Source organism: Phalacrocorax carbo, chromosome 15 (genome assembly GCF_963921805.1).
Source record: "Phalacrocorax carbo chromosome 15, bPhaCar2.1, whole genome shotgun sequence".
Classification (NCBI taxonomy): Eukaryota; Metazoa; Chordata; class Aves; order Suliformes; family Phalacrocoracidae; genus Phalacrocorax; species Phalacrocorax carbo.
This window is the reverse complement of record NC_087527.1, coordinates 11,694,643-11,708,060: the sequence shown is the minus strand read 5'-3', so window position 1 is coordinate 11,708,060 and position 13,418 is coordinate 11,694,643. Positions and strand designations below refer to the sequence as shown.

Genomic DNA, 13,418 nt, shown 5'->3' with positions numbered 1-13,418 from the left:
TGCTAGTTGTAGTAGGCACTAATGTATTCATCCTTTCAATTAGAAGATGCAATGTCACGCATTTTTATTCTTAGTACAAAATGATAGGGCTTGATTCCCATCTTTTGTACCCAGCTGTACATCAGAAGCCACACCCATGCTGTAAAATCAAGAAAATTGAATTTCATAAATAGTGTGAGCAACATCATCTTACATGAAACTCAAATGTAAGAGTAGTTTAAGGGGTACAGTTTTCACTTGTTCATGTTTAACAGGGAGGATATAGTCTTGCAATAAAAACACCTCATCCCAGAGGGTGGGGACATGCTTTCTAGGTGAGGTTCTCCTAACTGCATTTATGGTCCTACTTGCTCATTTAATAATCTGATTTTTTTAATGATGTTAAGACAGAATTCCTCTGAAGAAAGATGTGCCTATAAAAAGTAAGACAATTCTTAGAAATATCCAAGCTACTTTTGTCTCAAGACTGTGAGCTTTCAGATCCCGAAAACCTTATTTCTGTGACTGTGATTCTGGCAGATTTTTTTCTCAAAAATAAAGCATTGTGAAATCAAAACTCTTGGCTGCAGGTTGAGTTACGGACCTGGTAATACCTCAAATGACCTCAGCCACTGTAGGTGCTCCTTTACACTTCAGAGATAGTAAGGGATAGAAAAGATGAACATAAGATTCAACTGAGTGACCACACACGGCCTTGTGACTTGAGTGTCTGATGCTGCACTCAGAAGAGGCAGTATGGCCTCACTAGCATCAAGCAGGAGAGGCAACATTTTGTACAGACCATCTATAACTTATCACTCGCACTTTTCAAAAGCAGCCTGGAGTGTTTAGGATTTGGTATTCTAAAGACTTACACCCTGAGCTCTTAAGGCACTCTTAAAACCATCTCTTGCTCTGTCTGTGCTGCCTACGTGTTGGTTCTGGCTGCAGTCCAAAAATCACCTTAGCGGACGAGCTTGGGAGAGGGGGAAGAACTGGTTCACACTTAAACCTGTTCCTCCAAACTGTACAGTTTCGCCTAGTTAGTCCCTCATACAAGGCGCAAGGACAGCAATGCAGATTAGCAGTAAGGAAATACAGAACCCTCATGTTAGGACTAGCCGCGCCAAGTATTCCTTTAGCACCGAAAATGAGCCTCTTGTAATAACCGTGTGTAGGAGGGAACTCCAGCAGCTAGTTCCCAGTAAGCCTACCCCTGCTGAGCAGAGTCTGGATAATAAAGCACCCAAAGTTGTGACCTGTGAAAGAAGCAAATTAATGTAGCCATCACAACTGCAGGCATCTGTCTGTAATTTCATGTCTGCGTCATTGCTTCAAGCTCCGGAAGGTACCCTGGCAACCTATTGTAGCGTGAAACCTGTAATTACTTCATGTACAACACTGAAGAAAAGACAGGCCACTACGAGGTTAACAAATCATGCTCTGCTAGACAAATAGGAACGGTGGATTGTAAGCCCCTGGGCCCTTGTGACAAACATGCGCTACAGAGTGCTTTCATTTATTATCGAGGGAGTTCCAGCACCTGTTAGCATACAGGCGCCTTCGGGCTGTCGCCAGTTCCATGCCTTGTGTTTAAATCAGCTGTGCTTAACATTCAGCTCCAGACTGAAATGGCCTGTGAGATACCACTTTGTGTATTTCATAAGTATTCCAAGTACTTGCAGATGTATTTTCTAAAATATCACACAATTTGGATCCAACATAGTGTAACAGTAAACCTTGCTATCTCCTTTTTCCTATCCGTAGCTGCTAGGTAACTTCCAGACTGTGTAAATAATTTACGCACTTTTTATTTACGTGATTACAAGATGCAGTCTTTCTTTCTTGCTTGTATGAGCATTAAAGTGGCAAAATTTATTGAGTTCAGTTAAACTTTTCCTGATCTACATCGGTATAGTTGAGAAGCAAATTGGATCCTCCATGAAGTCCCAGGATAAGTATCTTCTATTTCAGACACTGTTCTTGCTGTTAATATATTTTCCATTATCTGAGCAGCAGAATGATGCCTTTTCATTTTAAATTGCAGGTCCTGACAGAAATGCATATCATTGGGCTTTAAGAGACGTTTTAAAATCCGTACTCGCAAAACTAGTATTTGTATTTATTTTACCATCACAAAGTTTAGTTTCTCTTAGGAAATCAACACTTCTTCATAAAATTTTGGCTCTCGGAATAACTGCTGTAAGATAATTTTTTTGCTTTAGAACTTTTTTGTTGTTGTTTTCTCCCTGTAATTCTGACTGCTTCTCATACAGCAACTTCATCAGCCTCTCCCTTCTAATCAGCTTCAGTATTTACTGGCTAAATAATTAGTACTAGTCCTTGCTGTCTTCAAGGGTCACAGCAGAACCAGTGTTCCTCTCACCACTTAAAAACCTATCTACTTTTTTTTTAAAAAGACTCTGAGATATGGTGTGTTTAAGTTGTAAGAATTTGTGAAGTGAGGGTTTAACAGTGGGAAAATGAACCTGAACTTTGTTTTCTAGTCTTCAAAATCCTCTGCATCTCCAGGAGCAATCCCATGTCAGATATCCGTCAAAGGCTGAGGTTCAGTTATAAGTTGGAGCTCAAAACACCTGGGGGTCCAGCTGCCCCCCAGCGCCCTGACTAACAGCACTAGTTAACAGCGTGCGCTCCCTCAGCCAGCTGTCAGTGTGAATTTAGACATCCCTAATCTCATTTATATCACCAGCCTGGTTTGAATCATTGTAGGTTGTGGCAATATTAATATCCTATGGCAAGGAGCCCTACTGATCGTCACCCATTGAGCAATTTTAAGTTTTTGGTCCTAAAAGCTGCGTGACAGTGAGTTGTGTAGACCGCTGGCAGACATTTGCAATGTGTTTACTTCAATTTCATCAGTTTTCCCATTCCTGGAAAAGATTAATAGGAACTTCTGGTATATTTTATGAGACTCATTCATTTCCTTTTAAAATAAACCAAAGCCAAATAAAATAGTCCAATGTTTTCCTGCAGAAATCATCTTGTGGGTTTTTTACAGTATTTTCACCGGTTTTCCTTGGACTCTTTCAGCTCTACATGTTTTGACCAGAGGTTTGAGAACTGTAGTAATTGAGGTTTTCTAATATTGATTATTATCAGTTATTTTACAGCTACATGCTCAGAATAATTTGCCTGAAACCGAGCAAATAACTAACACTGGGGCTAGAAAGAGCAACAAAAAATGTGTCATCATGTCCCTTGGACAGTAAAAGGGGTTAATGTCCTGAAGACAAAACCACCATTACAGTAGAAAAGCCTCCCCTTTTTAAATTTAATTATTAACTTACAGTCACATGCCAAATGCTCATCTTGTTTTCATACTGCTGAAAAGGAGATACGATGTCTTTGAAGCTTCCCCAAATATTTGAAAACCTGCATCTTTGTGATCACAGAGAATTGCTTGAGAGTGACAGCTCTGGGCAAACACGAAAAGACAGAAATTACAAAGCAACTTGGCAAAAAATGGAACTATGAATAATTATTTGTCTGGCTGACAGAGAGATTTAAGGGCCCAGTTTTCCGCTTTCCACTGAGTTATGCTCACTTCTAATCATTCGAATTATATAAAAGGTAAGATACTGATGTATTGGTAGGCTGTTGCTACTGTGGACAGAGCTGGACAATCAATCAGGTGATCTGGATTTAGTTTCCAGCTCTTATGCTGATGTGCTGCATCATCCCCAGCAGCTCATTTTGTTATTTCCGTGTCTCAGTTCCCTGGTATATAACTCAGCATAGCGATGCCTTATTTTATCAAGCCCTTTCAGTTGTTAAATGAAAAAAAAAATTATAAATAGTCTTTAAAACTAACAAACAAAAAACCCCCGGCACCTTAAAATCACCAGGATTTTGTGTAACTCGGGGTGGGGGTAGACATGCCAGACAGAGTACAGGTGATAGCATTTTCATTGCTGATTAACTTTCATTTGTCCATTTGAATTTGCACAGATCATCCTACGTTGTTGTCACTCTGGTGTTTCATGGGGACTCGGAGTAATAGACAGTGATTGGAAACTCTGAAGTGATTTAGTCTTTTCAGCCAAAAAGCTTAACCTACCTTTTGTCTTGCCTTGGAATAGCTACCCCAAAAAGAAAAAAAATTGACCTATTTTTACGGTGTAAGCGTTCTCCTTTTTTTTTGTTGATTAGTGCCTGTTCTCTAAAATAACTAAGTTTCCTTTAACTGTCTTGCTACTTAAACTGGAGGAGATGAAAAATGGTTTAAGAGATGGTTACAAGGTGGGCGAGGCTACGGAAAACTTCATATTTCTGGCTGTGCCACGGACCTCTTTTAATGCTGGGGAAGTTGCTTTGGTCTCCAGGCTAGTGACTCTGTTCCTGTGCTCCAGCCGAGCCATAATCAATCACTGAATGTGAGCATAGGCTTGGCCTGTTGCAAACTTAAAACGTATTAGTCCTCGTTAGTTTGAGACACGAGCCAGCACGCTGGCCCTCTGTTTAGCGCAGGGCAGAGTTCGCGTGGTCCCCCGGCAGCGTGAAGCAGGCCGGCGCGCTGAGCTGCCCGATCCTGGCCTTGCAGGAGACAACATTGGCTGCGGCGTTTCCTTGCAGCAAAATGTTTTGCTGTGGAGCCTGTGAGATCTGTTGAAGTTTTTGCTGGCAGCCTCGGGGACCTCCAGCCACAGGACCGTTGCTGGAGACCCTCTGGGAGGCAACGGTCCGAGTAGCACCAGGTCTTCATTTTGAAGAATGCAATTTTTGGCTCAAGCAGAGGCCAGCGATCACTAATTTAGATTCAGAAGGAGAGGTGTAAACTGGGATTTCCGCTCATATAAAACCTTCAGTGCTTTACAGCATATGTTCAAGTAGTCCCACATAATCTAGTAATGAAAAGCTGAATTTTTAAAAGCTGTACTTTCAAGGTTCGTTTCAAAGCTATTGTGAAGTACGTTCAAATGGAGCTGGATGAACAGTGCATTTTTCAGTTTGTCTGAACTGAAAAATTGTATTAAAATAAATTGGCTTGTATTAATCCAAAATAGAAAAGATTTTGTTTTATTGGTGAAATATAAATCCCACAGAATTAATTCTGAGTCAATCTGAAATATTTATTTTATATAATTAATATCTAATTCTTGCTTTATAGTAACCTTTTTTTAGCCTCTTCCTATAATCCCTCCATCCTGTCATGTAATCCCATTTTAAAAATGCATTATTGAAACCTAATGCTGTAAAATTGTATTCTAAACATTGTTAGAATTATTTTAACATTTCCTAAATAAAATATTCAATTCTGAAAATATCAGAATACTCTTTTCCCTAACAAAACACTCCAGTAATGTCTGTTGCCCTGTTACTAAATTTTGGTTTTTTGTTCTTTTATTCTAAAGAAATGCCCAGGTCTAGTCATAGCTATTGTGAAGAAATATTCTGAAATGCTAAATTATATTCTCCCGATAGGTTCTTCAGAGCCTATTTCTCCTGAAGTTGATTGCACAAAATGTTTTTTCTTAAATGCTGCTTACTATAACTTTACAAATTAAATATAAAGTGAAGCAGAAGTGAACCATTGGATGCCATGGGTTTTTGTTTATGGCATTAGCCCCCAGAAGGATCTGACTATTTTCATTGCTGGATTAGTGTCTAATGCCAAATCAATAAAACAAAAGGAAGTGCCTTTTTATACGTAAGACAATTAATCTGCAGACTTTTGACTACTTTCATAGTAAACCAAGCACTTTCCCTATAGGGAGAAAGTTATTTGGGGGCAGGAGGGTGGGAAGTAACAAAGTGAGGACTTTGGAAAGGAAATGCATCGGCAGCTAAGGCAGCTGGCGAGGAACTTTGCATATGACAGATTTCGTATTTTTCCCCTTCAGGTTTTTTTCAATACTCCTTCTCGGCTAGGTGGTAGGGGGCAGGACACGGTTACATGGATTGGGTGCCACCAGCACAAATTCCAGACAGGATGTCAATGTCAAAGTTGCATCCTTTGTTTCCGTTCTTTGCGTGATACGGCCCGACCAAGAGCTCAGGAAGTCAATGGGAGCTGGCTGACCTTTGTTAGTCTAGTTAGGAGTTACCACAGAGCTCAATAGCCTATTAGAATTGCTTACAAAAGCTTCTCTTGGTGATGTAAGAGTTAGTTGAATTTATTTAAAATAGTACTAGCATGTGTTTTATAGAAAATGTATGCGCATAATCTATTTTACATCTAAGGACAAGAGCGCAGTGAGGTACTGACCTTGAAATATATCTTCCTCATCAAGAACCTTCCATTTAATCTCTCCTGCAAGCAAAATACAGCTGCAAAGTTATAAAAATCATTCCTGTGTCAATCATCCTATGGGGTAAAACCTAAAAGACAGTGATAGTCACTTGCACCTATGGACTAACAGAAGCCATCAGGCGAGTTATTTAAGAAGAAATCCATGATTTCCTGCTCTGCAAAGAGAAGTCAAAAGGTTTGGCTCTTTTAGACTCCCTTGACGGTATTAAACTATCGTACTAGAGCGCCTTACTCCATCAAACTTCTGCACTTATTTTTATAGGTGTTTGCTTTCATTTCTTGTGTAATGCACCTTTAAATGCTGACAGGCTCTGCTGTCTGCAGCGATGCATGGGTGTTCCAGTTCAGCCTACACTGAGCCAGACACACCCACCTCCAGGCGATGCTTTCAGGGAAATCTCAGTTTTGTTCCGTCCTTTTTCTCTTGTTGTTCATGTCAAAGTCATTCAAACTGAAAATAGCTGTTGATCTTCGGTTCTGTAGGAATCTAGTGCAGAGAAATCAGCAGAGACTTTTCCCCACGCCACTGAATCATTTCCTTCCAACACTACAATATTCAGGAGAGGTATTCTGTGTATAATAAATTTGGTGGTATTATCTAAATTTATCCCGTCATAATGGAATTCATTAATAAGCCATTGTGTTTTCTATATGATAGTTAGTGGTGATTAGCACCTGGATTTTCTTCTACATTCTACTTAAGAATCAATTGTGACATCGGTTTAATGGATTAGCGTGCATTTATCAGACACATGCCAATAAAGCAATTGGTTTGCTACCAAGTACTATCAATCTCTACCCTAACTGCCAAGCCCAGTAAGTAGCTGCGGAGGTGATAACAGCATTGCGAGCTAATTCCTTTTCATATCACAAGCCATTCAGCAGCAACTGCCTCTTTATTATTCTTTCTCCTTGTGGCGAGCCTATTGACTGTTAATCTGGATTAACAATGCTGAGTGGTGACAATAAATGCTAATAATTTTGCTTTTTAACTCTCCATTAGATGACGTTGACTGCCTAAGTACCTTCCCCCTTCACAATACAATGCTGAAGTTACTATTGTTCTGGTCCTTTTACAAATTACATTCTTTAGGGCAAAAAGAAAATTATTTGTATATCGGTAGTTTGTGCTAAGAGATTTAAGCAATGTCGAAATCATGGAAAAGAATAGTGTTTTTTAAAGAGTGTGGTTGCTGGCTTTGTTTCCAAATAGGCTGTTCTATATGTAAGCATCTCTTCTCAGAAACTGGAAGGAAAGGGAGGGGAATGGAATACCAAACAAAACAGAAGTATATAAAAAATCCAGATTTATTTATTTGGAATACCAGAAGAGTACACAGGGAAGTAGTAGGTAATTGAAAGGCATTTAGAGGAGGAAATTCAAATTTTGTGAGCCCTGACCTGGAGAGCACAACAAAACTAAGAACAACACAAAGAAGGAATAACAACCTTCTGAACATATACATGGGGCCAAATTTAGAAACAGTGAGATGTCTTCTTATGTACCAGTAAATAAAGACAATCTGTTTTGGTTGTGTTCATTTGGCACAGGCTAGATGAAAAGTTCAAATGCTGGCTAAGGAGAGAGCATAAAAATGTATTTTTATGAATCAGAAATGCAGAAACCTTATTATAATTCATAACTCCATGCTGGCTTTATTATTTTCAAATCACACACCAGTGCTCGTGCAACAGAATTCTCAGTTTAATATGTAATGAGTATGCTATTCAGGAGCATATTTTATTAGGCATTAGAAAGAATTATGGAGCCATCCATATGACATGCGTTACAGAACGTGTCGAGAAATCAAGGATGTTTTTTTCTTCTCTACTAAACAAAATATACTTTAGTAATTACTACTAACTGATATTACTTACCAGGAGGCCTATTTTTATGTAACAGAAGAAAATGGAAAAGAAAAGGAGTGGAAAAAAAGGGAAGTAAACACAGATTTCATTGGAAAAAGGATTAGTCTTATTTATTTTGACTAACATGCTGTCTTAAATTTGATTTTGTATAGAGAAATCAAAAAAGGATCTGTAATGCTAGTTAATAATTAGTTTTCACAAAAGAAAACTAAATGTCTAAATGTCCTCTAAATGTTTTTGGATGACTTCTGGGGTTAGAAAAAATTATTGTAATTTAAAGTAATAAAGTTGGGCAGAACAAAAAAAGTAACAGATTGGTAGAATTTTGTTTGCATTTTGAGATAGGAGGTTGTTTGAGGACTGAGATAATAAGACTACAGAGCTCTGAATTTAAATGCTTGTTCCAGCTGAAGACTTTCTGAATGTCCTTGGATAAATCAGCTGATAAATGATAAAGTCCCCGTCCCTTTCCCCGCTTCCCCCCGTGTGCGGCACCTAGCACAGCAAGAGTTGCTTCAAATTTTACTGGATGACGATTGGAGCCTCCGTGTCCTGCTATGGTAATAAAAACTATTTGTAAACATTTGGCATAACCCTCATTCAGTGTAAATAGGAGAATCCACTGAAGCTTGTGCATGTTACAATTTAGTTGCCTGCTGTATTTTTTCATTATATTTGAACATCGTGCGCCAGAAATCACTCAGTTCTCAAACACAGTTTTAATGTCTATTTTCTTACCCTAGAAAAGAAAAATCATCTTCAAAACGAGTCACAATAAGAAAGGAAACCAAGATAATATAAAAAAATATAATGCTTTCTCAGCTTATTCTACACAGGGTTATAGTACTTCAGCCAAAACAGAGCTTTGCCATTGTTCTTGCTGGTGTCTGAGAAAGGGAGCTGTATTTGTGTGTGTTGCTGGACCATTCCATTCAGTGGTCCTGAATACCCCCCGTGGTCTCCTGCCATACCCACAGTTTCAGGGAATGCCATCCTTTCATGCATGGTGCAACCAGCCGTTTTCAGAAAGCATGTTAAAAGGTGCTTACTGGCATTTCCCTGGGGCATTACCTTTCTAGAACCAGTACATGTTTAGCCAAGGATTCAGTATGATGCTCTATGTGATGCTGGTTAAGTCAGAACTTCTGTTCTGCAAGGTTTTGAAGACTCTCGCAAAGGACCTATGTATATCTGAACTGTAAGGATACGCAAGGTTCAAATTTAGAACGCACCCAAGGAAGACTGTATTTAGCTTCTTTATATATAACAAAACTGTATTTCATAACTTTAAAAAAGTCAATCTCTTCCTGCAAGACTTCCACTGGTAGGACAGATATTAGGGAAGGGGACTTGTGTAGTGAAAACAAATTGAACTTCAACCCATATTATTCTTCCTCAAACAAAAAAAATCCTTCAACAAAGTAGTCTGCTCCATGTAGCGCAAAGGAGCGAGCAGGTTCCTCAGCTACTAAAGGGCTTTATTTTATCACTTCCATCATATCCACAGAGAGAGTCATAATTAACCTACAAGTTCTTTAAAGCTATAAACACCAATTCTTTTAATTGGTTAAATGTTAGAAACTTACATTATGTAAATGCAAGGAGGGTTTACAGAAATTTGTTCTAGTGATAATCCATCTGTCTTGGATAAAGGCCAAGGTACAAGCAATCGTGCCACTTTCAGAGAGCGGTAGAAGAGAGATTTCTTTTTCTTGTTCCACATGACTCAACATGATCCCTGTATACTTTTATATTCCTAGCAACAGTCACAATAGCTTTTCTGAACAGGAAGCCAGATAGTCTTTAGCGTGAACATCTTACATTCATGTCGCTATACCATATTTTAGCAAGAATGTTTATCACTGCTTGGAAATTGCACTATGAAAATGAGTATGTTTTATTCTTTTAAAACATGCATAGTATCAACTCTTTGTAGCAGCTAACAATTTTCAAGCAGAGAAAGCTCTACCCAGTTACTCTAAAGAATCAGCATGACAGAAATATGTGTTTTCCACCAGCGTTCAGATGTTAAAGTAGCCAAGCTAGAAAGACAAATCCCTTATTGCTGCCCTGCAGCCAGAGAATAGACCGTGAAATTTTTTTTAACTGCTCTGCTTGCTGCTTACCTCTGATGTGTTTTAAAATGGCACGATAATATCTTAAATTAGGCGGGTACATGCACGATTTCATTTCATTGGAAACATACATGCAATAGACTTTCTCAGTTCTTTAAAAACATTTCTATAGCACGCTTTAAGTATTAGGAAGCTACAATGATGATTTCACTTTTTCTGCTTTAGAAGACAAATGAACGTCGCTGTGTGAGGAGCCCGGCTTTTCCATGGCATTTCTATTGAATTTGGTGTGAGCTGTGTCCTAAGACCTACTGCAAAGTGCTCGACGGTTGCGCGGAGCCCTCCTGGCCCGACAGCATCACTGACAGCCCTGGGATTCTCAACACCTACGGCTGGACTTGATGATCCTAGCTAGAGGTCTTCTCCAACCTTAATGATTCTATGATTCAGAGTCAGCTCAGGCCTCCGAACCTGCAAACCACAGTCATGTAAAAATATTTTGAGTTTTGTGAACAACAACTTACAGTTCTAAGTAGCAAGCACCGCATGAATTAAGTTTAATCTCATCAGGGCTGAAGAATCAAGTGTTTCCATGCGGGAAAGAAGCACTTTAACCCAAACCATGGTTAGCTTTGGGGGCTGCAGGAGCAGTGCAGTGGTTTGCACAGGCGCATCGTACATGTGTTTCCATTGCAGGTGGCACTGAGTGATTGAGAGTGAGTAAAATCACACATTGGAGTATCCCAGTTTGTTATTAGAAACACTGAAAGTGCAGAAGATTGTTTTCTAAATTGTTTCTGAGATGTTATTACCTTTCTCCTCTTCAAGTGAATCTTGCAGCAGCCAAATGCTCTGTGCTGTTAAAATGCTTTAGATGCTGCCTGTCGTTTATTGTTCCCTTGAAGCAATTTATTTCATTATAATGTACTCATGAAAGAACATTAGTGTTTAATTATCAGGAGGACTATTCTTAGCAAGGCTCAGACTGAAGTATGAAGTCCTTGACTGTTAGTTGCTGCTCATCTACAAACCGACAGTTGACAGAGCAAATGCCACGCAGGTTAGTTCAATGATCTCATACAAATAATATCTGTTGTGAACTTTATCATTTTTCCATTAAAAATCTTTTTGAGAATAGATCTTGCCAATTTGACAGACTCTGACTTACAGAACGAAAACTCATGTGACAGTAGCTTTGCACCACTGCAAGGAAGAGCACAATACCATAATACCTCTGTGCAGTGAGGTGGTACCAGCAGGGTGTGAAGGGAGGGGCAGAAGCGATCGCAGAGCTGGTTTTGCCCTCTGCACTGGCAGGGGTATTTCATTCTAGTTCACAGTGTCGTTACTAATGCTGATTCCCTAGGAATAAGCAACAGATTCAAAGTAATAAACATAATGATACATCTGAGGTAATGGAAGGAAACCTTGATGGGAACCATGGTATTTCTGCTCTAATGCTGTAGCTTAATATGGCTTAATTTAAGGAATTATTTTATCTATTTATCCCTAGACATTCAAAGGCAGCATCACCATTTTCGCAGTCAGTGTATTACGGCTCCAAGTTTTGTCATAAATAGTGAGGATTCCTCTGCAACTGCCGTACTCAGGCATGTAAATCACAGGTATTAATAAATTGGTATTTAATTATATAGCCCTTTGGATGCAAAGGTCTGGCAAAGGGTAAGAGAATGACTCAGCAGTAAGACAGAAATAATCAAAAGCATGGCAGAAAGTATCAGGCTTGCTTAAAGAGGTGAGGCAGCAAATTGTATGGGGAAGGCACTAGGGAAGGAAGATGATAGAATGTGGCTGAATACGAGTGTGCACACCTACTGCAGATGGGCTGCCTCCACAGCCCAGCAACGTCCACTCGAGTCTTTCTATTTCTAGCCTATTTCTTGTCCATAAATCAATATAAATGATTTGTTCAAAAATCAGAGCACCATGATAATAAAAAAGTGATAAATGTCATTACAAGCAAGTGCTGAGTAATGCAAGGTGATTTTTATTCGTTGCTTCCATCTATAGTGCCTGAGTACGCACGGTATTCTCTGGGTACGCCGGGATCAATACTACAGCGCATAATCTCCTTAAACTTGAAACAGCAAAGCACTCTGTTTTCCTGTCTATGATTTCTGCATTTCAGTTTAAATCTTGCCCTATGTTCTCCCTCCTCCCTCCTCTGTTAATAAAATACTGTGCCCCATATGCAGCGCTGTGTCGGAAGAGACAAATCTGCATTGAATTTAAAGTGCTCCTGGATTCCGTAATCACTGAAAAAAACCCAACCGAAAACCTACCTAATTTCTTTTTACTCCCCCACAAAATCTAATTCTGTGAAAAATCCTGCCTTTATCAGCAACATCAAAGCTGAAGTTTATTTTTCAGGACCTCAGAACTTGGCCTTTAATCATAGATTTGGCTCAGTACCATGCACAGTGCAAAACAAAATGCACCTCAAGTGTCAGTATGGCATTTGCAATCCCAGCTGATTAATCACTGCATTGTTCTTATAAATGAGTGTTAATTGCCGTGTGTGTATCTACATGCCGAATGTGTTAAAACATTAGGGGGGAATTTTTCGTCTTCGCTGGCTGAACGTACCCCGAGGGCAGGACACCGTCAGGTAGCAACCCCGAGCGCGGCCAGGGTCTCGTGGGGTGGCACGCCTGCCAGCGGCGTACCCCGCGTGCCCGCCTGCCCCGCGCGCCAGGGTGAGCCCCGCGTGTGAGCCCCGCGCCGCACACGTGCGCGTGCCCTCCGCGTGAGGCGCGCACCCCGCCTACGAGCGTGCCCCGTGCCCACGCCGCGCAGCTCGTGCAAGCGTGCCTCGCACGCAAGCACGCTCCACGTGGGCGCAGCCCGGGCGCAAGCGTGCCCCGCGTGCGAGCGTGCCCCGCGTGTGAGCTGTGCGCCTGCACAGGGCTGGCTCGGCGCCAGGGCATTGCAGGCGGCGTTGCTCTGCCCACGTGGGGCTAATGAAAGGCTCGTTATTGGCCCCACATGTGCTGGGGAGGGATGCTGGAAAGTGCCAGAATGTTGCCTCATCGCCTGCTGCAGCAGGAGGGCTCCTGCCCTGCTTGTGCTGTGCTGGGGTCCCGTCGTGCCTCCGAAGGTAAGACAAGGCTTAAACAACAAAATCTTGCGTGGACCTCCCAAGATATATATTGTTGATGGAAGTTATGCCTCTCCTTGTTCTCCTCTTGCTTTGTAGTTGC

The 13,418-nt window shown here is 40.5% G+C and overlaps 1 long non-coding RNA gene across 1 annotated transcript; it reads left to right on the top strand.

The window, feature by feature from the left end:
• Positions 1 to 1,468: 1,468 nt before the first annotated feature.
• Positions 1,469 to 5,292, top strand: LOC135315880 (uncharacterized). The gene is made up of 2 exons (XR_010375363.1): positions 1,469 to 3,573; positions 3,952 to 5,292. It is a non-coding gene; the product is annotated as an uncharacterized LOC135315880 (long non-coding RNA).
• The last annotated feature ends 8,126 nt before the right edge of the window (positions 5,293 to 13,418 follow it).